Source organism: Sturnira hondurensis, unplaced genomic scaffold (assembly GCF_014824575.4).
Source record: "Sturnira hondurensis isolate 20B ecotype Veracruz unplaced genomic scaffold, ASM1482457v3 Scaffold0006413, whole genome shotgun sequence".
Lineage (NCBI taxonomy): Eukaryota > Metazoa > Chordata > Mammalia > Chiroptera > Phyllostomidae > Sturnira > Sturnira hondurensis.
In genome coordinates, this window is record NW_028079044.1 from 10,502,457 (window position 1) to 10,528,529 (window position 26,073).

General features: G+C 40.7%; 1 long non-coding RNA gene and 1 pseudogene across 1 annotated transcript in view; both read right to left on the minus strand.

Annotated features, from left to right (window-relative positions):
- LOC118988404 (uncharacterized) overlaps nt 1–26,073 on the minus strand; it is an 80,873-nt gene that overhangs the window by 54,547 nt on the left and 253 nt on the right. The gene's annotated exons all lie outside the window — the stretch shown is intronic.
- Nucleotides 15,907–18,584, minus strand: LOC118988403 (sodium/potassium-transporting ATPase subunit beta-3-like; annotated as a pseudogene).

The window sequence follows — 26,073 nt, forward strand, 5'->3', positions numbered from 1 at the left end:
GTGAAATTGGTGGTCATAAGGCAATTCCATTTTTAATTTTTTGAGGAAACTCTATACTGTTTTCCACAGTGGCTGCACCAGTCTGCATTCCCACCAGCAATGTATCCTTGCCACCACTAGTTGTTTGTTGATTTGTTGATAATAGCCATTCAGGCAGGTGTGAGGTTATACCTTGTTGTGGTTTTAATTTGCATCTCTCTGAGTGATATCAAGCATCTTTTTATATGTCTATGGGCCATCTGTGCATCCTCTTTAGAGAAGTGTCTATTCAGGCCCTTCGCCTTTATTTAAATTGAATTGCCTTCCTGGTAGGGAGCAGTTTAAGTTCTTTAAAAATTGTTGATATTAACCTGTTATCAGATGTGTCTTTGGTAAATATATTCTGCCATTCAGTGGGTTGCCTTTTCATTTTGTTGATGGTTTCCTTTGCTGTGCAAAGAATTTTTGGTTTGATGTCATCCCATTTGTTTATTTTTTCCTTTGTTTCCCTTGCCCAAGAAGATATATTAGGAAAATGTTGCTATAAGAAATGTCCAAGATTTTACTGCCTACGTTGTCTTCTAAAATTTTTATGGTTTTTAGTCTAACATTTAAGTCTTTAATCCAGAGTTTATTCTTATGTATGGTGTAAAAAGGTGGTCTAGTTTCTTCTTTCTTTCTTTCTTTCTCTCTCTCTCTCTTTCTTTCCACATATCTGTCCAATTTTCCCAACACCATTTACCAAAGAAACTATCTTTACCCCATTGTATGTTCTTGTCTCCTTTGTCAAATATTAATTGGCCATAAAGATGTGGATTTATTTCTGGGTTCTCTATTCTGTTCCACTGATCTATATGTCTGTTTTTATGCCAGTACCATGATGTTTTGATTGCCACAGGCTTGTGGTACAGTTTGATATCTGGTAGCACGATTCCTCCAACTTGTTCTTCTTTCTCAAGATTTCTGTGGCTACTTGGGTTTTTCTGTGGTTCCATATGAATTTTAGGAATATTTGTTCTATTTCTGTGAAATACCCAATTGGTATCTTGATAGGAACTATGTTGAATCTATAGATTGCTTTGGATAGTATGGACATTTTAACCCTTTGGATTCTTTTTAAATTTTTTAGTTACTGATTTTCTAGAGAGAGGGGAAGGAAGGGAGAGCGAGGGAAAGAAACATCGATATGAGAGAGAAATATTGACCAGTTGCCTCTTGCATGTGTCCCCAACCAGGACTGAACCTACAACCCAGGCACGTGCCCTGACTGGGAATTGAACCTGTGACCTTCAGTTTATGGGCTGATGCTCAACCAATTGAGCCCCATTAGCCAAGGCACTCTTTGGACTTTTAAAAGTGGAATATACAGGAGACTGTCATTGCACATGCCGAGGTCCCCTTGTTCCCAGGCACTGAGTGAGGCCTCTGGGCTGAGGCTCAACAGGATGAGACCACATGTAGGAGATAACTGTGGGTTTTAACGTCTGTGGTCTTCACCCTACAAGCGCAAGGTTTGGTTTGGGAGCTCTTATTTCTCCATGGGAGTGTAACACTGTATTATGTAACATCTACCATATACCAGGAAAGGAGAAGAAACTGACAACTAAATTTTGATACAGTGCTTATCACTTCAAATGTTTATCTTATACTTAATTAACATGCAGCTTTAAACTTAGACATAAATTTTTATCATATCTTGTTCTTGGGCCTATGTAGAAAGGAAAACATGAGCAAAATAACTTCAAGTATTCTTAGAAACTCTTTTCATTCAGAATCCAAATATGCTGAATAATGTTTCTTTTCAAAGTTGAAAAAGAGCTCTTACTAAATATCATTTTACTTTTCTCTCCTAAGAGATAGTTCACACAAGTCTATAACATACTCTGAATACCATTTTGAATGGTATTCCAACAAGTGTTTTTTTTAAGCTTTTTATTTTGAAATAATTTTGTACTCATGGCAACTTGCAAAAATAGTACAAAAAAGTTCTTGTATATCCATGATCCAACTTCTCTCAGTGTTCTGAATCACTTAAAAATTGAAATAACATGCACATACCACAAAACTCACCTTTTTAGAATATACAACCCAGTGGCTTCTTGTATGTTCACAAAACTGAGCAGCCATCACCACCACCCATCCCACAGCCCTTCATCACCATACCCACACCATACCCCTGCAAAAAAAATAAAAACCTGTGTCCTTTAGCAGTCATTCTCCATTCTACTTCTCTCACTCTCCCAGCCCTCGCAATCAGGAACCTACCTTCTGTCCCCATGGCCGAACGAACTCTAAACTCAGAGCAGCCTGTGTGATTCCAGGCGGCATCACTCTCCGTGTTACCGAGGGCACTGGTGATTCAGCATTTTACCCCAGCCCTCCGCTCTGTCTGCTGGGTTTCCCTCCAGACTGCTGACACCCAGTTTTGATGCATATGCAGGCAATGATGCCTCTACCCTAACAACTGCCTGGCTAATGAGATTGTAATATTATTTCCAATTCAGAGAGGTTAAAACATGAAGGAAAATATCACACCTTAAAAGAGTAAAAACTGTAATAAAAGAAGGTTATTTGGAATGTTTCCATTTTATTAGCATTGCATCATTGTCAAACATCATATTGTCATATGTTTATATTGTCATTTGATCCCTTGCATATCTTCTGGTTAGATAATATTTGGTTAGATAAATGATAGGGTCTGGGTGTGTGGAGTTTAGCCTCATAAAGGTGGGAGGGGGACAGCAGGCTTCTAATCCTCACCTCAGGGGAGCCCACTGCCAGGACTGGAAGGAGAGTGACCTCTTTCCCTCTCTCTAGCCCTTATTAACCATGTGCTGCTGATCATTTTCTGATTGCCCATTCCCCACCCTTTTCTGTCCAGTTCTGTGCCCAGATAGGTGGACTGCTACAGACTGCATCCTTGGGTCATTATCTTCTCAGGTCATAGTCTTCTGGTTTCCTGTGGGTTTGGTCCATGGGAGGGAGTTCACAAAGTGGGAAGAACAAGTAGGCAGGATGTTTACCTTCCCAACTCTCACAGACCACCCCCACCTCTGGGGAGTGAGGGCCCCAGTTTTGCCACTGGCTCCTTCCCTTAGGCACATTCCTTTTGGGCAGTGCCTCTGCCTGGGCTATTAGCTCCATCTGAGTTCTGGTAAGAGCTCCTCCCCTTATCCCTGTTAGAACTTCCTTGTATATAGTTCCTGGACTCTTGTTCATCCCTGGTTGGCATGTTTAACCTTGCCACGCCTCTGCAAATAATCCCTTTGCCATATTCCCTTCAATCACCTCTGTGAGGACACCATTTGTTTCCTGCTGAAACACTCAATCCTTCTCCCAAGGGCAATGAATTACAGATGGCGTGGGTGGCTCTCTCTCATCTCTCTGTCTTTCTGGGTCCATGCCTCCTTGTAGCAGGATCGTAGTCCTCTCTCCTACACCACGCAATCTTACTGGGGCAGGTTTAGTTTCTATAATTAGGGGGTCTGCAGTTGGGGGCCAAAAGGTTAAATTTAGGGGGAAGATATTAAAAAGTCCACTTTTGCTTACAGATCCAAGCTGTATTCCGCCATCCAGTTTAACTAATAAAAGAGTTGAGATTTTGAGCTCTACAGTCTACTTCTCAGTTGGTTCTGAACTCAGAAGGTAAGGAGCATTATTCACAGGTCCCCCTAAATCCCAACAGCCACTCTCAGATTTATATCTTTAGCTTCAGACCCATAGAGAAAGTTGTCATATCGCTTGTCAAGCTGCTCAGATAGAACGTTATCCACCCTAACCCTCTCCCGATGTGCCCTGTTTCATTCTAGCATACCACTCTCCCCCCAGTTGCTCATGCCAGAAACCCAAAAGTCATTCTTGACATCTCTTACTTCATCCTTATATTCACACATGAATTTTCAAATATCATAGAGCCTGTCTATGATCAAATCATTAATCCACTCGCCAATCTCCACCAACACCTCTACAACCTTGGTACAAGCCACCGTTAACTCTGGCCTGGGCCACAGCAACAGCTTTCTAAAAAGTTCTAAGATGAAAACAAAGAAAGCAAAAATTAGCCATTTTTTCCTACAGTCTCAGGTGTATCATGGAGTTTCCGGAAAGTCCAAAATAGCTAAGAAACATTCATTCTAGCTTAGAAGGACTAGAATCTGGCCTTTTTTCTAAGAATAAGTGGCATTGTTAAATGAAAGCACCTATTACCTATGGGCCTTAAAACAACAAACAAAAGTAAGTGTTTGGAGCCATGGGAACCATAAGAATAATGCTGTCTATTTACTCCAGGCTTGCAAGTGCTGCCTAAGATGAAGACTGATGAGCTAAATCAGTGGCCATCAATAGCATCACTTTCCTAGGATTGTATAATAAGGAGAATGGCTTTGGCCCAAGGATCCCCCAGGGTTCTCTGCCCAAGTTCATTGCTACTGCAGTTTGACTGCTTATCCCAAAAATATATGTTGAAGACCTAGCCCCTCAGTATCAATGAATGTGATCTTACTTGGAAACAGGACTATTAAAAATGTATTTAATTAAGACGAGGTCATATTGAATTAGGGTAAGACTGGTGTCCTTAAGAGGAGAAGAAGAAACACAGACATATACAGAGGGAAGACAGCCATATGAAGACAGAGGCGGAAGTTAGAGTCATTCTGCCACAAGTCAAGAAACACCTAGGTCTACCAAAGCTAGAAGAGGCAAAGTATCCACGCCCAGAGCCTTTAGAAGGAGCATTGTCCAGCAGAATCTCGACTTCAGGTTTCTGGCCTCTAGAACTGTGAGACAATACATTTCTGCTGTTTTAAGCTACCCAGTGTGTGGCCCTTTGTTACAAAAGCCCTAGAAAACTAATAAACCAGCATATAGGAATCTAGTCACCTACAACAGGGGCTGGCAAACTGTGGCCATGGCCTACATCCAGCCCACTGCCTGTTTTTATATGGCCCACAAACTAAGAATTTTTTTTTACAGAAGAACTTTAAGATCAATCCGAGAGACAGAACATTAACTTTGAACCTCAATTAAGTGAAATATCACCTCCCCCAAAAAGAATTGCATTCTCCTGATTAGTTTGGTAGACCCGTATTACAAAGGAATTATATTCAATTATTATTATATTGTATTTTAAGTTTTGTCATTTAAAACGTGCAGAAATCTGTTCTTTCTTGTTATATGAGTACCTACATAATATCCACAGTGTTGCTACTTGGCCTGAAGAGCCTAAAATATTTTCTATCGGGCCTTTTACAGAAAAAGTTTATTAAGCTCTGACCTAGAGGAATGTCAGTGTCATTTTCTCCTCTACCCAAGGGAATTGCTAAGCATCCGTGAAAACACTTTAATTATGATAGAGAGACTTGATTTTTATCTATTTTCATTTTATGTAAATATTTTCCCTGGTTTCTCCTTTAAATAATAGCTGTACTGAGATATACCAGTAATTCACACACCATATAGTTTATTCATTTAAAACGTATAATTTTTAGTATATTAAGAATTTTGCAATCATCATCACAATCCATTTTAGACCATTCTCCGCATTCCACCAAGAGATTTCATACTCATTTTACTCATTAGCAGTCGGTGCCCATCTTCCTCCAGCCCCACACCCTCTAGCCCTAGGCAACCATTAATCTACTTTCTCTCTACAAAACTGCCTATTCTGGACACTTTCCTATACAGCTGACCCTTGAATAGGGTTTTAGGGATGCAGTTGAAAATCCATGTATAACCTTTGACTTCCCCAAAACCTAACTGCTAATAGCCTACTGTTGACCAGAAGCCTTATCGATAACCTAAAGTCAATGAACACATATTTTGTATGTTGTATGTATTATATACTGTTTTCTTATAATCAAGTAAGCTAGAGAAAAGAAAATGTTAAGAAAACCACGAGGAAGAGGAAATCCAGGTACAGTTTTTATTGAAACAAATCCATGCATATGTAGACCTATGCAGTTCAAACCCACACTGTCCAAGAGTCAACTGTACATGTTCCATATTACTTTTCTACATTTGGTTTCTTTGGTCTGAATTTTCATTCATTTTCTTCAATATTACAACAAGAACAAGAAGAATACCAAAAGCACGAGCCATAGAAGGCTTAGACATCTCTGACGTACGTTTCCCATCATACCATTTAGCCCGCAGCTACAGCCCCGCTAGCTGCAGGTCCTCCATCAACTAAAAATGTCCTGGACTTTCCCTCAAAGAAATGTTGCATGGCTGACTGTTCTGAGGTCACTAAACAGTCGCCCCGTGCACAGGGACCCTAAACCGCTCAGCCTGTAGCTTTTTGCATTGTGACGTGAGGAATCAGCCCGGAAGTCTGTCAAAGTTTGTTGCTAATATGAATCTCTAAAGTAGAAGTAAAAAGTGATAAAAGAAAATTACTTATAAAAATGGCCCTTGAGAAATATGGCATAATAGTTAAAAATTTCATATTAGCTAAAGTGAAGTTCTTTCAGAATCAAGATTTTTTAAAAATCTTCTTTGGCCTCACCAATTATTTGCTTTTATTATTGGTAATAGTAATATTATTATACTGAGCTCTGACTGGAAATCCCCACTTCACTTTGTTTGTCACAGTAATTAGCTATAATGACTTTCAATGGGCTTTAGGGCTTTTTCCTTACTCATTAGAGTTCCACAGCATTTAAATCATCTCATCTATTGTCCTGGTTATCTATTGCTGCAAAACAAATCACCCCCAAGCTCATCCCCAAATCACCCCCAAGCTCACCTCAAAACGAACAACAATCAATTTATTATCTCTTGTGATTTCAGTGGGTCAGGAATTCCAGAAGAGTTCCACTGGGTAGTTTTGCCTTCGGATTCCTCATGCGGTTGCAGTTGCGGCAGGAGCTGGAAGAGAGGGCATTGGGAGAGCTTGGGGTGGCTGGACATTCTCCATGTCAGGGGCCTTCTCCATGTGGCCTGTCCACATGGGTTAGCTTGTGGTCTTAGGGTGGTAATGCCTCTTACACAGTGATCCATGGTGTAATGCAGGATCCAGCAAACCAGGTAGAACCTGCACCACCTTTTCTGACCTAGCCTGAACAGTCACATTATATCACTCTGCCATGCTTTACTGGTCAACCAGTCCCTACGGTTTGGCCTAGATTCAAAGAGAAAGGCCACAGAATTCACCTCTTCATGAGAAGAGAGTCAAGGAATTTGCAGAAAGATTTTGAACTGCCATTATCAGTGCAGAAGACATTCTTTGTTTTATGCAGTAATTACTTCCTTAAGAGATATTATTTCTTCCCCTTACTTCCTTGTGTTTTTCCCTCTCTTTTCTGATCCTCTTAAAATGCTTACAAATTAGCCCTGGCTGGTGTAGCTCAGTGGATTGAACACGGGCTTTCAAACCAAAGGATCCCACTTCAATTCCCAGTCAGGGCACATGCCTGGTTTACAGGCCAGTTCCCAGCAGGGGATGCATGAGAGGCAACCATACATTGATATCTCTCTCCCTCTCTCCTTCCATTCCCCTCTAAAAGATAAATAAATAAAATATTTTAAAAAACTTTAAAAAATGTTTACAAATTAAACATTTTGGCTCTAAATATTTTGCTTGGTACCTAACGAGTTCTGTAAATAGATTAATTCTTGTACCAGGCCCAAATATTTCCGGCTGTTTTGTTCTACTCTGCCTACTTCCTGTTTGGTTGACTTTTATTTCCTGTACTCTCATCAAAGGGTTTGTCAGAGTTGTAAACTTCCATTTTGGCCTAGGCAGGGTGTTCTATTTCTAAATCTGCCAGTGGTCTTGAGCAACAGTATGCATAGAGTAACTATAATACAGGAAGTGAAATTTGAAATACTATGTCTTAATTTAAATTTAATAGAATTAAACACCTACTTTAAGGAAAAATATATTTTAGTGGAGACCATTTTCCAGAAGCTCAGATCTCAAAGAGTCAGTTCACCTTCTCAATGGTGAACTGCTCTGGGCCATTGGTTGGACCAACTGAGGATAACACCCCAAAGATCTTATTTCCAAGTGATTACAAACCTAGCTAGAATTCTCTCTTTTAGAGACAGTTCTATATCTCTTAAAATGTTTTGGGCTGCAAATAAGGGGAACCTCAACTCAACTGGCTTAACCTATAAGAGAGTATTTATTGTCTCATATAACAAGGAATCTGAGGTGGGATGGTTCCAACTCGGCAGCTAATCATGTCACCAAAAACTCAAAGAGTTCTTCTAAATCTTTTTTCCTGCTAATATCTTTAGCATGTCGGCTTTATTTTTAACTCATGGTTTTAAAAAGGCTTCAATAGTTCTCTTGTCACATGCAGACACAACAAAGTCCAATGAATTCCTGGGGGTCTCTTTATGAATGAGGAAAATTTATTTCAGGATCTTCCCAGCAAATTTCTCCTCCAGTTACATTGGTCACAAGTATATCACTTGCCCTTTCGTAAACCATTCTCTGGCTCAAGAATGGAGTTACCACGATTGACTTAAAGATACACTTGACATTTGTATCAGGGTAGACTACCTAAACAAAATCAACATTCTATATTGAAGAGGAAGGGGAGAGAGTAGGATAGACAGGGAGTCTTTTAATATTTGGACTTCCTCTACTACAGAGGGTTAACTTCCCCTCCCCTGGAGTTTCTACATCACTGAATGACACCCCTAATTAACATAGTCACTCAAAGCAGAAAATTGACATTTCTCTTTACCTGTGTCTAGCAAACACCAATTCCCCAAAGCCACTGGCTTAATTCAAGCATGTACCTTCTCTCCTCTCCATCATTACAATTATTTTCCTTACAAGTCACTGCTTCCATTCTTGCACTTTCCCCAATCCATCTTCCACATTACTGAGAGGATACAATTTCTCTGACGAATCATCAGGGTATTCTCACTGGAGCTCAAATGCTAAAAATGGAATTAGATGCCGCTTTCACTGTCCACTTCCTCCAACATGTAAAATTTGTTTTGTGGCTGCAGAAGTATGAAAGAGTTCAGGTGTGAGGGGATTCAAGAGACAGATGTGAAAGCAACGACAGACGCGGACGCGAGACGGCCATCTGTTGCTGTCATCAGTCTGATGATGGCAGAAAAGGGGGTTAGAGCCAAAAGATAAAGAAACTGTATTCGTGACAGATTCTGGGGACACTTTGGGCACAAGCAGTCCTTTTTGCAGCCTAGGTAACAAAGTGCGATACAGTGTTGAACAGAAGGGAAGGTCTTCTGGGCCCTGCAAAGCAGGAGGGAAGATTCCATGACACATTTATCCTCTCTTTACTGTTTCAGCACTAACTACCTTTTATTAGAATGGCAGATCCTGTAAGGTCCTTGAAGCGGGATATAATTTTACCTTTGTATTGCTAGTGCCTAACACGGTGCTTGGCATGCGGCAAGTATTTAATCACTGACTAATTTAACATTTCTTAAGTTTAAGTTTCACTTATAACCACTTAGAGAAGTGATGTCACTAAGATCATATCAAAAGTCTGAGGCAAAAAAAAATGTAAAAATATACTCAGTAATATGAAAGTATAATTTTATGATTTGTAATATTAGTCTATCACTTTTAATAAGCACTAAATAAAATAAATGTGCGTATATTTACTATGAAAGTGAAAATGTGGAATACCTAATATTAGGTTTAATATATTTTAAACTTCATTAGAGTTTTTGATAGCTTTCTGTAAATATTAGATGAAACATTTAAGTTGGATTATTAAATAAAAGTTGTGCTTGTCCTCAATCTCAGTTGTTGATAAAATAAGCTTTTCTTTTTTATGCAGTAATTTAGGAAGCACAACCTTCTGCTCATAATTCCCCAGTCTTCCCACCTTCTCACACCACGGTTATACACAATCTGTTTTTTAGTTTATTTTTTTAATTGTATTTTATTGATCATGTTATCACTATCTGTTGTTAAGCTTTATGAAGACCTACAAATCTTGGAACTGTTCCCAGTTTCCCAGGGCATCCGTTCTCTAGCCAACTTCCTTCCTTAAAGAGCTTAGCACAAAAACTAAGTAGCAACATGGGAAAATGTGAATAGCATAATACCAAGTGAAAAAAAAAAAGGCTACCACATTTTATATATGTATAGTATTCATGGTTGCAGCTATATAAAACATTTGATAAAAGTGATATGAGGATATACTACAAACCCATGTTCTTGGATATTTTTTAATTTTTATTTTTTTTTAAGATTTTTTATTTATTTATCTTTAGAGGGGAAGGGAAGGAGAGAGGGAGAGAAATATCAGCGTATGGTTGCCTCTCGTGGGTCCCCTGCTGGGAACTGGCCTGCAACCCAGGCATGTGCCCTGGCTGGGAATCGAACTGTGATCCTCTGGCTCATAGGCCCGCGCTCAATCCATTGAGCTACACCGGCCAGGGCTTGGATATTTTTTTTATACTGGAATGGGGATGATGTCATTTTAATTGAGTCTCATTTTTTCTGCATTAATATTTTAGGAGATTTTATTTATTTATTTTTAGAGAGGGGAGGGGAGGGAGAATGAGAGGCAGAGAAACATCTGTGTAAGAGAAAAACATCAATTGGTTGCCTTTCGCATCCACCCCAGCCAGGGACCGGACCTGCAGTGTAAGCACATGCCCTGACCAGAAATGCAACTGGCAACCCTCCTCTTTGTGCAAGGACACCCAACCAACTGAGCCACACCAGTCAGGGCTCTGCATCAGTTTTTTTACCATGATCAAGAATAGCAGAAGAAATAAATCAAATCTGCATATGTAAAAGCTCCAGAAGGGGACACATCCACACATCTATACATCTGCATAGGTGACATTTGTATTAGTGAGGCAGAATTATAGGTCATTTTTTCTGCTTTTCTCCAATCTTTCTTTATATGTATATTTTGACGTTATGACTTTAAAATAAAAATTTTAGCAAAAAAATTTAGGATTTTGAATATTATTAAAGAACTTGTTAGTGGGTTGCCTCAGCTTTCTTTTATGCTATTAAATTCATGGTTTTGGTATTTGTTTGAATATAATTATATGTAGGAACTACAGGCATAGTTCCTACCTCTTTGGACAGAGAGGGAGGTGTTAAAACTTATGCTTCTTTTTTCAATAGTAGTAGCATCGACTGCCCAGTGGTCATGTATTGTCCCTCATATCAATACCAGAGTGATTCAATGTACACCAATTTATATTCCCTTAGGTGCTTACAAAGTACCTACAATACTCAGGACAGTATATTAAGTATTATAGGGGAAAATTATGAATAAGATACAGTCAGTGTCTTTAATAAAAAAAAAGTTGAAGAATTGATCTTTACTTTTACCACAGAGATGTTGAATTGAGGATTTTCGAGGAAAGACCTCAAAAGACATAGAGCCTGTGAATGCTAAGCACTCCAGATACTAGCATTTTTATCAGTTTGATTATGGCTGTTAGTTAGCTAACAAATATTTCTATTCTGCTCTACGTCTTAGGTCATATTTGGAAAAGTAATGTGGTTTGGGGGAAAAAGAGAACTAAGGGTTTGGACATCTAGTTTCAAGTTCCAGCTCAGCAGCTAAGTAGCTGCAGGAATATAGGCAAAGTACTTAAACTGTCTGTGCCTGCATTTCTTCACAAGTAAAATGAAAGAGTGGACTAAATGATCCATAGGGTTCCTTTAAACTGACTATTCTCTGTTGAGGCATATCAGAAACATCATATGACTTTAGGTTATGATGACTTTACTACCAGTTCTAAAAAATGCTAATTCTAAATCTGTATTAGTAATTATTGGATCTCATGTGTGTGAAATGTCAGCTATTACTGTTACAGAAACCAAGTCGGTGCACTGTGTCATACTTCCAGGCAGTGCTGCACACACAAAACTAGCATATGTCATACTATAGGACTTCACACAATAAACAAACATAAAGATCAGAAAGAAAGAGGCATTTTAAGAATTAATGGTTGATGACCGCTTTTTAGAGTTTTCATGTACTAAGATTTCATTTCTCTGGGTGTTCACAAACCTAATGTTTCAGTTCCTTAAATGAAAATAGGTGAGTAGGGCAGGTTTCCTCAGAGCTACAGTTCTTACATGAGGGACTGTCCCTTTCCCCTCAATGTGCTTTAAAAGCAGTGGCACAGGGACAGGTGTTGGATGGGAAGGAGAACAGGCAAAACTGATGATGGTGGGATCTGGGTGTGCTGTCACACCCCAAACTGATCATGGATTTTAAAATTTAATCCATATCTTTCCGTTTTCCTGGCAGCAATTCCTGCTGTGTCAGCAGTTTTCAAAATTAGATTTCTCACCCAGATTTCTATCTGGGACCTTTTTCTGAGTCGTGGTTCTCCTTAATTCTCTATATCCAGTTGGTCACCAAGGCCTTTAACTTCTCTTTACAATATATCTTGTTTCCCTTCCTCCTCACTTCCATGTTCAATATCTGGGTCTGTTTCAGGCTCACATCTGTTTCACTGCAATAATCTCTTAATGGAGGCTTTTTATGCTACTAATCTGATTTTCTGGAAACATTTGCCTCCATCACAGCACTCTTTATATTTCTCCATTGCCTATGAGAAGAAACCAAACTACTCCTCCAAGCATCCTCACCCATCCACTAACAGATTTTAGTTCTTTTCTATTTTCTAGTGTATACTCATATTAGTTAATACGATGCTATATCAAAGAGAACTACATGCAGTGTAATTCCCTGAGTTCCAGGATGTTCCATGCCATCACACAGGTTCCTTCCATCTTGTTTCTCAATCATAACCTCCAGGACACAGTCCTCAAAAATTCAGTGAAACAGGCATCACGGGACACCTTTTTAGCCCTGGGGTAAGCAAATAAAAGCAGGCTCATTGTCTGTAACGTCTGTGCCTAGGAATGGGTGGGCGCATATCTCTACTCAAGGGAAGAGGGGAGATACAGTGCAGTCGAGCAACTATTTATCAAGCCATAATTAATACAGAAAAAAAAAAAAAGAGTCACCTAGCACTTTCTGCCTCACACATCCTCTGCTTCAACTGCCCCACTCTTTCCCACACTCAGGTTTTCTTTCTTTCTACTTACCCAGATGCTACCCACCCTCCTTAAGTATCACTTCCTTCTCTGAGTGTTGCAGCTATTCTCAAAGAATGCTTCAGTATTCTTGACGGGTGGGTGCAGAGATCTACTTGTCTTGTGGCTGCCCAAAACAAACCCTGTAAATTCTCTCACTTACTACACCTGCCACCTACCAATCTGGAGCAGTCTGCCTCTTTCTTAAGTCTCTCCTTGCCCTCTGTGTACAGGGACTAGTTTTGAATTTTACTTCCAGGGCGGGGGCCGGGGGGAACTGTGCAAGTTGCTAACCAACAACAGAGAAGCAACAGCCTATTCGGCTAGGTCAGGGGTGTCAAACTCATTTTCACTGGGGGCCACACCAGCCTCATGGTTGCCTTCAAAGGGCCAAATGTAATTTTGACTGTATAAATGTAATTACTCCTTAACAGTTAAGTGAGAGCTTGGTGCCGCTGCCAGGTAGAAACAAGGTGCCTGGCTGGATAAAACAAGGTAGAGGGCTGGATTCAGCCTGCGGGCCTTGTGTTTGCCACCTGTGGGCCAGGAGAATCTATAAAGCCTTCCTGTTAGTTGAGTCTTGAAAAATGAGTAGAGATAAACCAAGTGAAGAAGTGTGTATTAGGCTGTGGAGAGAAGGGAGTTGGTGAGCAGGGTCTCAAGGTAAGTAAGGCTATGCAGTTGTGTGGTCCTCAGGGAGACAGTTAATCAAAGGTCTTTTCAAGTATGTATATGTATGTATGTGTATATATATGTATATGTGTATACACACACACACACACACACACACACATATATATATATATCCTCACCCAAGGATATGTTTACTGATTTAAGAGAGAGAGGGAGAGAAACATTGACACATAAGAAAGACACCAATTGGTTGCTTCTTGTTTGTACCTCAACCAGGGATCCAACCTGCAACCTAGGTATGGACCTGCAACTTTTTGGTGCACGGGACACTCCAATCAACTGAGCCAGCTGGCCAGGGCTCTTTTCAAATATTTTTTAAATTGAGTCATAACATATATAAAATGTACAAGTCTTTATACACCAGTATAGTTCAATTTTTTAAATATGCAGTATATGTAACACATGTCAAAAATAAAGTCGGACATTAGTTAAAGTAGTAGAGATGGGCTCTACTCAGTAACTATTGAAATAGGGAAGAGAGCACAGTGTGAACTGAACACAACTTCAGTTTGTGCAGGGGTGACCCAGAGTTTTCGAGGGAGGAGAGAACAGGGAACGAGCAGCCAGGGAAAGGAAATTTACAAAAAGTAGAAAGGAGCCCTCAGTTACCGCCATTAGGCCACCTGCATTTGTTAACTGGCATTTCTTGAAGTTCAGCTCCTAGCCTCCCACACAGACTGTGAAACAGGGGTCTTGCCTTTAGGTGTTGGCTGGAATAAACAGTAAATTCTTTTGGCGGCCTGGAGCTTTCCCAAGCAACAATCTAAGGGAGCTAAAGTTGTCATCTTAGGGATGTGGCCTACAGCTGTTAGGAACTTTAGCTAGTAGTTATTCCAGTCTGTTAGTGTGGAGGGCAAAATAAAACATGCTAAATCTGCAGGTGGTATAGGCCAAGGTGGAGGCCTAGTTGAGAGGCGGCTCAGAGGAGCCTGAGTAGAGTTTGGTTGAGGAGAAAGTCTTTTGTCACCCACCCTCAACCCAGATCAAGATATAAAATGTTTCTAGCAACTGAGAAGTCTCCTTTGGGCCACTTCTCATCAATACCCACCCGCAAAGATACACAACCTTCTGCCCTCCATCACAATTAGTTTTATCTGTTTTTCGAACTTGCTATAAATGGATTTATATAGTATATACTCTTTTGTGTATGGCTTTTCCATTTATGCTTATAAAATTTATCCCTATTGTTATGTGGCAATAGTACATTCTTTTTAATAATTGGGGAGAAATCTAGTATGAACTTACGGGTTTATTTACCTATTCTGCTGTTGATGAACAACTGAGTTGTTTTCTTACCATTGAGTAATATGAATAAAGTGTGCCTTGAACACTCTTGTCCATCTCTTGGTGGATATAAGAATATATTTCTGTTTGGTACATACCTAAGGGTAGTACAGGCAGTCCCTGACTTATGATGATTCACTTTCTGATTTTTCAGCATTAAAATGGTGAAAAAGCAGTGTAAATGTGGTAGAAACTGTTCTCTGAATTTTGATCTTTGCCTTGGTTGGCAATATGCAGTATGACATCCTTTTGTGATGCTGGGCAGTGACGGTGAGATGGTTTTGCCCACCTATGGGCTAATATGAGCGCTCTGACAATAACACTCAATGTATATTAGGTCACTATGATGTTCAGTGGGTTAGATTTTTTTATAGTTCACAATTTATGTATATATATATATTTTTTTTTTAAAGATTTTATTTATTTATTTATCTTTAGAGGGGAAGGAGAGGGAGAGAAACATCAATGTATGGTTGCCTTTCGTGTGTACCCTGCTGGGAGTTGGCCTGCAGGGAACCAGCCTGCAACCCAGGCATGTGCCCTGACTGGGAATCGAACCGTGATCCTCTGGTTCGCAGGCCCGCGCTCAATCCACTGAGCTACACCAGCCAGGGCCTCACAATTTATATTTTTAATAGAGTCCACAGTCTGCTAAATAAAAGCAGTAACAAGATATTTCACAAACTATTATAAATTTTAAATCTTAGGAATTTAATTTCATTAAAAAATTTAGGTGCCTATTCATACTGGGTAACCCAAAACTGTTGTTTAATCTATGGTCTAAAATACTTTTTTAAAAATACTTTTAAAATAAGAGATTTAGTCCCATTACTACTTTTTCATGTTTTACAATAGTTTGCATTCATAATCAAAAAGATCCACACAATAATTCAGCATGTAAAAGATAACTTTACAAAAAACCCATGACAACCTTTCAAATCAACTTGTATTTTCTTTTTTCCTCTTCGCATACAGAACTTCTCCACACACCACATTTTTTTTGCAGCTGTAAAGTCACTTCATGTTAGTCAGGTATCATTTTATCCCTAAAACCTAGCTGGTATCAAAATATGACAGTTAATCAGTATTAAATCTATAAAATATTTCTATAGCACACCCATTAAGCTTTAGATACTTGGCAATTAAAATACCTAAAAATAGGACAAGACCCCCATGTTCAGAATCAGCCGTTCACAGTCCCCATTTGTCGACTGTAAAATGGTTCCAAAATGCAGCAGAGGCAATGGGCAGTTACTTCAGAGGACATTGAGCACTATGGTCGGGATGCATATTATAATGTTACCCTGGTGTCATGTACCACCCCACCTTTCTCTCAGGTGGTCTCATCACTCTAGAATGTCAGGTGCAGCTGATACCAAATGAAGAAGAAAACACAACAATTACCCTGTGGACACATTCTAACTCCTACTATGCATGCATTGTGAGTCTGAATACAACTCATCCTAAAAACATGTTACCATCATAGTTTTTCAGGCTGGGTGATTCAACAATCTTGCACTTCACTGTTACTATCGCCACATAGCACAGAGCTGAACCAACTATTGGCTGTAAATAGTTCACTAGCAGTTTTTCTGATAGTATGGAAAATATTTTAAGTGTGTATTTCCCTTTGGGAGGATAAGCTGATAGAGTTGTTTTCACCCTTAGGGATACTAGAGTGTTCTATCCCTGGTTCTCCTTGAGGCTTTAATCCTATTATACTGTTCATTTTCAAAAGAATACAAGGGTGTCCAGCGGAATAGCAAATTTTCAAAAGAATACAAGGGTGTCCAGCGGAATAGCAAAAGACAGGATCATCCACACCACTGCATGCTTGAGGTAAGAGGAAACTAACACGCAACAAAAACTGGACGCTTCTGTTCAAAGAGTACTCCCTCCATCAGGACAGGTTGTGAGAGTCTTCTGTTTTTCTAAAGCACATGCTTTTGAAACTTATTAAGGTCTTCAAAGTNAATTTTCAAAAGAATACAAGGGTGTCCAGTGGAATAGCAAAAGACAGGATCATCCACACCACTGCATGCTTGAGGTAAGAGGAAACTAACACGCAACAAAAACTGGACGCTTCTGTTCAAAGAGTACTCCCTCCATCAGGACAGGTTGTGAGAGTCTTCTGTTTTTCTAAAGCACATGCTTTTGAAACTTATTAAGGTCTTCAAAGTACCTTTTACTGGACTCTGGATCAGGCACACTGAATGAATATTCCAATACCGACACTGATATTGGAAAAATGGTAAGTCCTAGACTGGAAATCTGGTCACGATATTTTGGAACTTCCTCATTCAGAGACTGAAGCATAGCCCACAATATGAGTATGAAGAGTGCAGCAAGAAACCCATAAAAGACTAGGTAGAAGAGCAAGATCGAACCTCACCAAGCTCTTGGCAGTGAGTCCCAGGAACTCTTCTGGTGGTTGCGTTGTAGATGAAGAGCTTCCACTCAGCTAGGGTCTGGTTGAAGGACTTCTCATCTTCGTTCGTCATGGGTGTGTGCCCACGGCAGGCATGGGGGTGGGGTTTGTGGAGGCAGCCAGGAGCACAGAGGCACCGCGTAGCCTGAAGGCGCACCCTGGCTCCAGCAGCACAGCCGGGAGAAGGCAGCAGAAGGTGGAATGGTGGAGGACACCTCCTCACTGCCATGTGGTGCACACTCAAGCTGGACTGCAAGGTTAGATGTATTAAATGCATTTTCAAATTAAAGTGGATTTATTGGGACATAAACCCATTGTAAGCGGAGGAGCATCTGTACTGCTGGATCATAGGATATTTATATTTTAGGCTTAGTTGATACTGCCAGTTTTCCAAGGTTGTTGTACCCATTCATACTCCCACAAAAAATCTGTTCCACAACCTCACCAATTCTTGGAATGATCCTTTTAACTACAGCCATTCTGATGAAGGTGTAGCAATATTTCACTGTGCTTTTTATACACATTTCCCTGATAACTAGTGATGCTGAGCACCATTTTACATGCTTATTAGTCATCTGGCTGTCCTCCTCTGTAAAGTGGTTGTTGAAGTCTTTCACTCACTTAAAACATTGGATTATCTATTTTGAATTCCTACTGATTTGTAGAATGGATATGAGTACCAATAGGGTCCTGTGGGAAGCAGACACTAATATGCAGTGAGCAATGCAAGAGATTTATTGGGAATAACACCTATGAAAAATAAAAGAGAAAAAGAGGGAAAGTCTTCAGATGCAGGTCTGACAGGTGTGAAAAGAAAGGGGGAAAGAAGGAGAATTGAATAGGAACAGAGTCAGATAGGATGCATCTCTGAGAGTCTCAGCCAGCCCAGTAGGGAGCTCTGACACAAATACTGCCCATTGAAAAGTCCCACACTGGCCAGAGATAGCAAGCCCTTGTACTACCATTGTGCTCGTAATTGGCTAGGTGCTTGCAAGGCATCATATGGCTTTGGCTTAAAAGCTAAGGCAGCTCTGACTTGTGTCTTGGTTGGTTGGGCATCATCCCACAAAGTAAAAGGTTGCCGGTTTGATTCCCAGTCAGGGCACATACCTGGGTTACCAGTTCGTTCCCAGGTTGGGGGGCATAGGAGATGCAACTGATCAATGTTTCTTTCTCACATCTATGTTTCTTTCCCTCCCCTTCACTCTAAAAATAAGTAAATAAAATTCTTTCAAAAAAACCAAAAGCTGAGCTAGATCCTCTCTAGAACTGATCTAGCTTTATGGATGCTACTGGCTTCTTGAATAGATGTTATGTATTACGTGTATCTTCTTTCAGTATGTGGCTTACCTTTTCATTTTCTTAGTGGCATTTTTAAGTTAATTTTAATGAAGTCTAATTTATCTATCTTTTGTTTTTGCTGTTTATGTAATGTTGAAGAAGTCTTTGGCTATCCCAAGTTTATGAAGGTTTGCTTTCTCCTAAAAGTTTTATTATTTTACTTTTAACATTTATGTCTATGGTCTATTTTAAATAACATTTTGGGTGTGGTATAAGGTTAAAGTCAAGTTTCATTATTTTCCATATTGATGACAAATTTGTCCCAATACCCATTAATGAAAAGACTTTCTTTTCCCCCAGGGAACTGAAGTGTAGACTGTTATAAACAAGTGACTGCTATGAACAACAGTCTGATTCTGGGGTTTCTCATTCAGCCCCTTGTTCTATTTGTCTAAATTTGTGCCAATATCACACTACTGTAATTTCTGTACTTTTCAAATAATTTGGATATCTGGTAATATACATTCTCCAGCTTTATTCTCTAATATTGGTTTGGTATTCTAGGACCTTAGCATTTCTTTTTTTCTTTTTTAAGACTTTATTTATTTATTCATAGAGAGAGGGGAAAGAGAAAGAGAGAGAAACATCAATGTATGAGAGATACAACAATTGGCCTGCAACCCAGGCATGAGCCCCGACTGGGTATCAAACAAGCGACCCTTTGGTTCGCAGGCCGTCTCTCAGTCCACTGAGCTACACCAGCCAGGGCTGAATCATGCACTTTATTTTTTTAAGTATTTTTTAAAAGATTTTATTTATTTATCTTTAGAAGGAACGGGAAGGAGAAAGGGAGAGAAATATCAATGTATGGTTGCTTCTCGTGTGTCCCCCGCTGGGAACTGGCCCGCAACCCAGACATGTGCCCTGACTGGGAATCGAACCACGATTCTGTGGTTCGCAGGCCTGTGCTCAGTCCACTGAGCCACACCAGCCAGGGCTTAAGTATTTTTTATTGATTATACTATTACAGTTTTCCCAATTTCTCCCCCTCTTCCCCCCCTCCACCCTGCCCCCTCAACCCTCCAGCATTCCCCCAGAACTTAGTTCATGTCCATGGGTTGTACATATAAGTTGTTTGAGAACCTTGTTTCCCATACCATTTTTTATCTTTCCCCATTTTATGCCTACTAATTATGCTTCTTCTTCCCTTTACCTTTCCCCCCGTTCCTCCCTTCCTTTTCCCCACTGAACTCCCTCTGTGTGATGTCCATTTCTCTGATTCTGTTCCTGTTCTGGTTGTTTGCTTAGTTTTTGTTTTCATTGTTTTTCTTTTCCTTCAGGTTCATTTGTTAATAGTTGTGAGTTTGTTGTCATTTTATCGTTCATAATTTCAATCCTCTTTTTCTTAGATAAGTCCCTTTAACATTTCATATAATAAGGGCTTGGTGATGATGAACTCCTTTAACTTTACCTTACCTGGGAAACACTTTATCTGCCCTTCCATTCTAAATGAAAGCTTTGCTGGACAAAGCAATCTTGGCTGTAGGTCCTTGCCTTTCATGACTTGGAATACTTCTTTCCAGCCCCTTCTTGCCTGTAAGGTTTCTTTTGAGAAATCAGCTGATAGTCTTATGGGAACTCCTTTGTGGGTAACTGTCTCCTTACCTCTTGCTGCTTTTAGGAATTTCTCTTTGTCTTTAATCCTGGGTAATGTAATTATAATGTGCCTTGGTGTGTTCCTCTCTGGGCCCAATTTCTTTGGGACTCTCTAAGCTTCTTAGACTTCCTGGAAGTCTATTTCCTTTGCCAGATTGGGGAAGTTCTCCTTTATTATTTGTTCAAATAAGTTTTCAATTTCTTGCTGTTGCTCTTCTCCTTCTGGCACCCCTATAATTTAGATATTGGAACATTTCAGGTTGTCCCAGAGAGTCCTCAGCCTCTCTTCATTTTTTTGGATTCTTGTTTCTTTGTTCTGATCCAGTTGGATGTTTCTTTCTTTTGTTCCAAATCATTGCTTTGACTCCTGGTTTCTTTCTTGTCACTGTTGGTTCCCTACATATTTTGCTTTATTTCATTTTGGGTATCTTTCATTTGTTCTTTCATTTTCGACCAAGATCAATCAGATCTGTGAGCATTTGATTACCAGAGCTTTCAATTCCCCATCAGATAGAGTGGTAATCTCCTCAATCGCTTAGTTCTGAGGTTATGCTCTGTTCTTTCATTTGGGCCATATCTCTTTGTCTTGGTGCACCTGATAAGTTGCAAGAGGTGGGGCCTTAGGTATTTACCCAGGCAGGGCAACCTTCTTTGCTGCACTGCCTGTGGGGGAGGGGCCAGAGAGGGAACAATGCAGCCCACCAGCTCATCTCCAGTGCACTTTCTAACAGAGCCAGACTGGAAGTATCTCCCACCGTGGCAACCCCAGTGTCAGCTCTGAGTCTCAGTTTTCCCCTTAAGTCAGTCCCTCCCGTGCAGCTCCACTGAGCTCAGCAGTCAGCCCTGCCCCTCAGCCACCTCACCACGGTTTTTCTGAGTTGGCCTGTGCAGTCCACCTTACCAGTCTGGTTGTTCTGGTTGATTTTTTCCTTAATTCCTTGGTTGTCAGAGTTCCATGCAGCTTGATTTTCTGGTGCTTCTGGTTGTTTATTGATTTTAGATTGGTCATTGTCTTTCTTTCGGTTGTGTGCGGAAGCGAAGGGTTTCTACCTATGCCTCCATCTTGGCCAGAACTCTGAAGATCTCCTTAGCATTTCTATAGCATTTCTACCTTGTCAATTCCAACAAACAATATACTGGGGTTTCAACTGGGATTCATTAAATCTACAGATTAATTTAGGGAGAACTAATATTTTAGCAATACCGAGTCTTTCAATCCTTAAGCAGCATATCTCTGGGGAGAAGCATTCTAGGCAGAGTGGAAAGCATGAACAAGGGCAGAGAGACAAGAAACAGCGTGGCTTCTGGTATATAAGAAGCTATGAAGCAGTTTAATGAGGTGTAAAGTGCAAGGCATGGAGTGTAGAAGATGAGGCTGAAGAAAGAGGCAGAGGCCAGATTATAGAGGAAGTTGTTGGCCATGTCCAACAGCCTTCCTCAGGCTGATGGCTAGTTTTAAAGCACAAGAGTGATGTGGTCTGATGTGCATTCACACAGAGGACTCAATCAACAAAGGGTCTGGGTAGGTTTGAATGGCTTTCAAAGAGGACAAACATGTAGACAAGCAAAATAGGAGACCATTCCAGTAGTTAAGGTGAAATATGATGATGATTTGAACAAGGACAGTGGTGATCAAGATGGAAAAGAAAGGGATTCATATATGATTGGTAAAACCAGTAGGATTTGGTGACTGGATGTTGTAGGGTTGGTGGGGGTGCTGAGAGCGAGAGTCAAAGATGACTCCTAATTTCCTAACCTATTTATGGGTAGATAGTGATATAAGGAGTATGGGAGTAAGAGTAAACTTGGGAGAGATGTTGAGTAGGTTGAGTTGCCTACGAGTTTGCCCAGGGAGGTATCTAACAGATAACTGGATATGTAGGTCTGAAGCCCAGGGAAAGATGTAGGCTGAATATATGGTCCTGTGACTGTGGGAGCAACTTTCCTCGCGCATCCCTCCGTGTGCCACATATGAGAGTAAACATGACAGAGACATGATGTGGTCTGCTTGGGGAGGAGCAGTGGCCAATTTCTCAGGGGAAAAAGGCCTCAGAGCTCCTTCCTCCAGGGGCTTTTATTGGGTTGTAATACAAAGGAATACAGTGCAGCAAGGATCAAACAGTAGATAACATTTCAAAGAGATCTGAAGGTTTAGTCAGAGTCTGTCAGGAGGAGTTTAAGGGTTTCCTGCTCAAACCCTTAACATATGAATGAAAGCACTCTTAGCAGGGCAGATTTTACAGGTTTATCAGGGAGTATTTGTGATGCGAGATTTTTCCCCAGGACATACTCTAGCAGGGCAAGGAGCTGCACCCCTCCCCAACAGGTATTCAGGCTTAAGGGGATTAGAGCCAGGAAGCACTTCTCCCAGGGGACATGGGGACTTGGGCTTGGCAGGGGTTGGGGGGGGTGGGAGGTGAGAGTCTATTGCTCTTTGTTGCACCTCCCCCCAGTCCTTCCATGATGGCCTCCCAGGTGATTGAGTCTGGCTTAGGTTGGGGGGGGGCGCCCCCCACTGTGAGGAGTCTTACCCATCATTGACTTCCGACCAAGCTTTGGGGGCAGGGAGAGGAAATTGAGGCAGCATTTGCTACCAGAGACAAGCTTTGTTTCCTGCGGCTCAAATTCCAGAGGTCCTTAGCAATAGAGGGTAGAGTTACAATTCCTGAAACCAGGCAGAGTGGTCCACAACATGTGACCAAGGATAAATCCTGAGAACGGATGAGATTACTCAAGGAGTGTGTGTAGGTTGAGAGGTATTATGCATCTCTCCCTCATACTCCCATTCAGATTTAAATTTTCCAGTTTTTCATAAAACTACCCACTGATATCCCCTGGGTTAAAAACCATATAAGAAATACTGTTTACTGATTTAACATTAGTGACCACAAATTTCAAGTGGATATTCAGTACAGCCAGATATACCTTACAAAGTTCCACTCTCCCAGACTTCGTTTTCAGTTTCTCTTCTTCCTCAAACCTTCTGGTCCCTTGCTGCCCTCCACTCTCAGTTAAACTTTACATCATACTTCACTATAAAAAAGGGGGGGTAATTTGACTGATTACCTAATTTTCATATCATCAGGTCCACCAGGTTCTCTGCAACTGCTCTGTCCTCCTTCTTATAACCACAGAAGTGTCCCCATTCCAATCTATAGCCAGCCTCATAACCTGTGCTCTAGATTTCATCCTTTCTCCCTTTCTCACACATTACCTCTTCCTCTCTATCATCGTCCATTTACAACTGAGTAAGCCTCATTTTTATACAAATATGACTTAGTAGCACCTTTTATAAACAACACTTCAGTGCCTGAGACTGCTAATGCTCACTGATATACATTTTTTCTCTTCTTCCTTGCCACACAGCTAAATTACATTTCTCAAGTTATATTTTTCAGCCCCCTTGTGGAGGCCATAAGGAAAGTAGATTCTGACCAGAAGTAAAGCATTCCACTCTCAGGACTAGACCATAAAAATCTCCCATTCGTGATTCTCTACTCATTCTCCTTTTTCCAAGGTGACTGATGGCTACATGCTGGTGCTGCAAAATTGTAGGAACCTGGGTCCCTGGGTTATTCTTGGGAGAAAGACACTCAACTCATACTGGACTGCAACTCAAATGATAAACTTTAATTACGTTAACCTGTTGACATCGCAGTTGTCAGTGATAGCCCTTAGCCTGATATAACTAACTCCACATCCCCCTCAAGCTATCGCCCCATTTGTTTCCTTTAACATTCTTTGAAGAGTTGTCAAAACTCATGGTTTCCATCTTTCCCAACCTCCTTCATTTCAGCTTCCTCCCCACCATTCCACTGACATGCCTCTCTCTCTTTTTTAAAAATATTTTTATTTAGTTTTAGAGAGAGGGGAAGGGAAAGAGAAAGAGTGGGAGAGAAACATCAATGTGTGGTTGCCTCTCATATGTCCCCTACTGGGGACCTGGTCTGCAACCCAGGCATGTGCTGTGAGTGGGAATCGAACCAGTGACCCCTTGCTTCACACGCCCGCGCTCGATCCACTAAGCTACACCAGCCAGTGCTGACATGCCTCTCTTATTAAGGTCATTAATAAACTTCATCTTGCCATATCCAACGTCATGTCTTCATTCTCATCTTTTTCAGTTTCTCAGCATCATTTAATACAGCTGACCACTTCCATCCATTCTTTTTAAAACACTCTCTTGGACACCACAGCCTATTGGTTTTCCTTCCACTTCATTGGCAGCTCCTTTTTCTCTACCAGTTCCCAAAGATTTGGAGTATCCTAGGGCTCTCTTTAAATTTTGTGTCTCTCTCTGCACTCTTTCAGTGGAATGCTGCTAACTCCCAAATCTTTATTTCTAGCCCAGTCCTCTCCCATTTGCTTTAGTTTTGCACATTCAACTGTCTCCTGGGATATCTAACAGGCATCTGTAATATAACAACACAACTCCTGATTTTCCCTCTCAAACCTTTTCATCTTTCTCTTCCTTTTTACCTGGTTTGCTCACACCAAATTTATGGGAGTTTCCAATTCCCCCCACCTACATCCAATTCCCCCTTTTCCACCTACATCCAATCTACTGCCAAGTATTTCTGGCTCTGTCACCAAAATATCTTACTATATCTGACTCCTTTTCACCATCTCCTTTGCAAAAACGCTAGTTGAAACAACGTTTACTTCTCAGACTACTTACTCCAACAATCTAATTTCTTTGCCTTCACCCTTACCTGGGATGTATGCTAACAGTTTAACACATCAACCAGAGTAAATATCTCAAAACATAGTGAGTCAATGAAACACTTAAACTCTAAATAGCTTTCTGTGTGAAGTGGAAAAAAAATCCATCCTCCTCACCAAGTAAGATTTCTTGCCTTGACAATTATGGTATGGTTTAACTACATTAAATCATACATTATGGTATGGTTTAATGCTTATTCAATAGTTTCATTCTTTTCCGCTTCTCTACATTTTATGGAAAAGATTTTTGACGCTAGTAGATTTTACTCCCCCGCCCCCCGCCCCCAACTGGATCCCCCAGTTTCAGCACTAGCATGACAGGCTAGTCCCCATTCCCCCTCCTTATTTTAGAAAGCAAGGGACCGTAGAAAGAGCATGGAACTTCGGAATCACACAACCCTGTGTTTAAACTGTACTTTTCTTTTTACCAGCATTCTGAAGTAGGAACTCACCTTCTCTGAAGTATTAACTTCTCTAAACCCCGATTACCTCATCTATAAAACGAGGATAACAATACGTTATAAATAAGGTAAATGAACTCACACATAGGAGGTTCTTACCACACGAAGGAAACAAAGGTATATTAGATTCCTTCAACACACTACACGTTCTTTCCCATCCACCCTTTCCTCATCGATACCTCGGTCAAATGCCAAGATAGGGTATACCCCACTAATCTCAAGCACACTGCATAATGATGCAACGAGCTCACAGTATGGACCTCAAGAGTTTTATAAGCTTTACTAAGTAGTAAAGTTAACTTGAGCCTTCACAATCTAGATATAAAGAGGAAAAATATGACTGTAGGGGTCCCCATATGCAAATACATGAATACCGGCGTCAGCCAGTGCTGCACTTCCCCTACTGGGCGCACTGTGACCCAAGCTGTGCTCAGCCTACGGTGTGAGGGCGGATATTTGCATATGCAAAATCCCGAAGAGAGGGGAACCACCCAACGAAAACCCCGGGCTTTACTATCCACTAGACTGGGAGGGCCGGTCCCACTTTGCCACCAGCC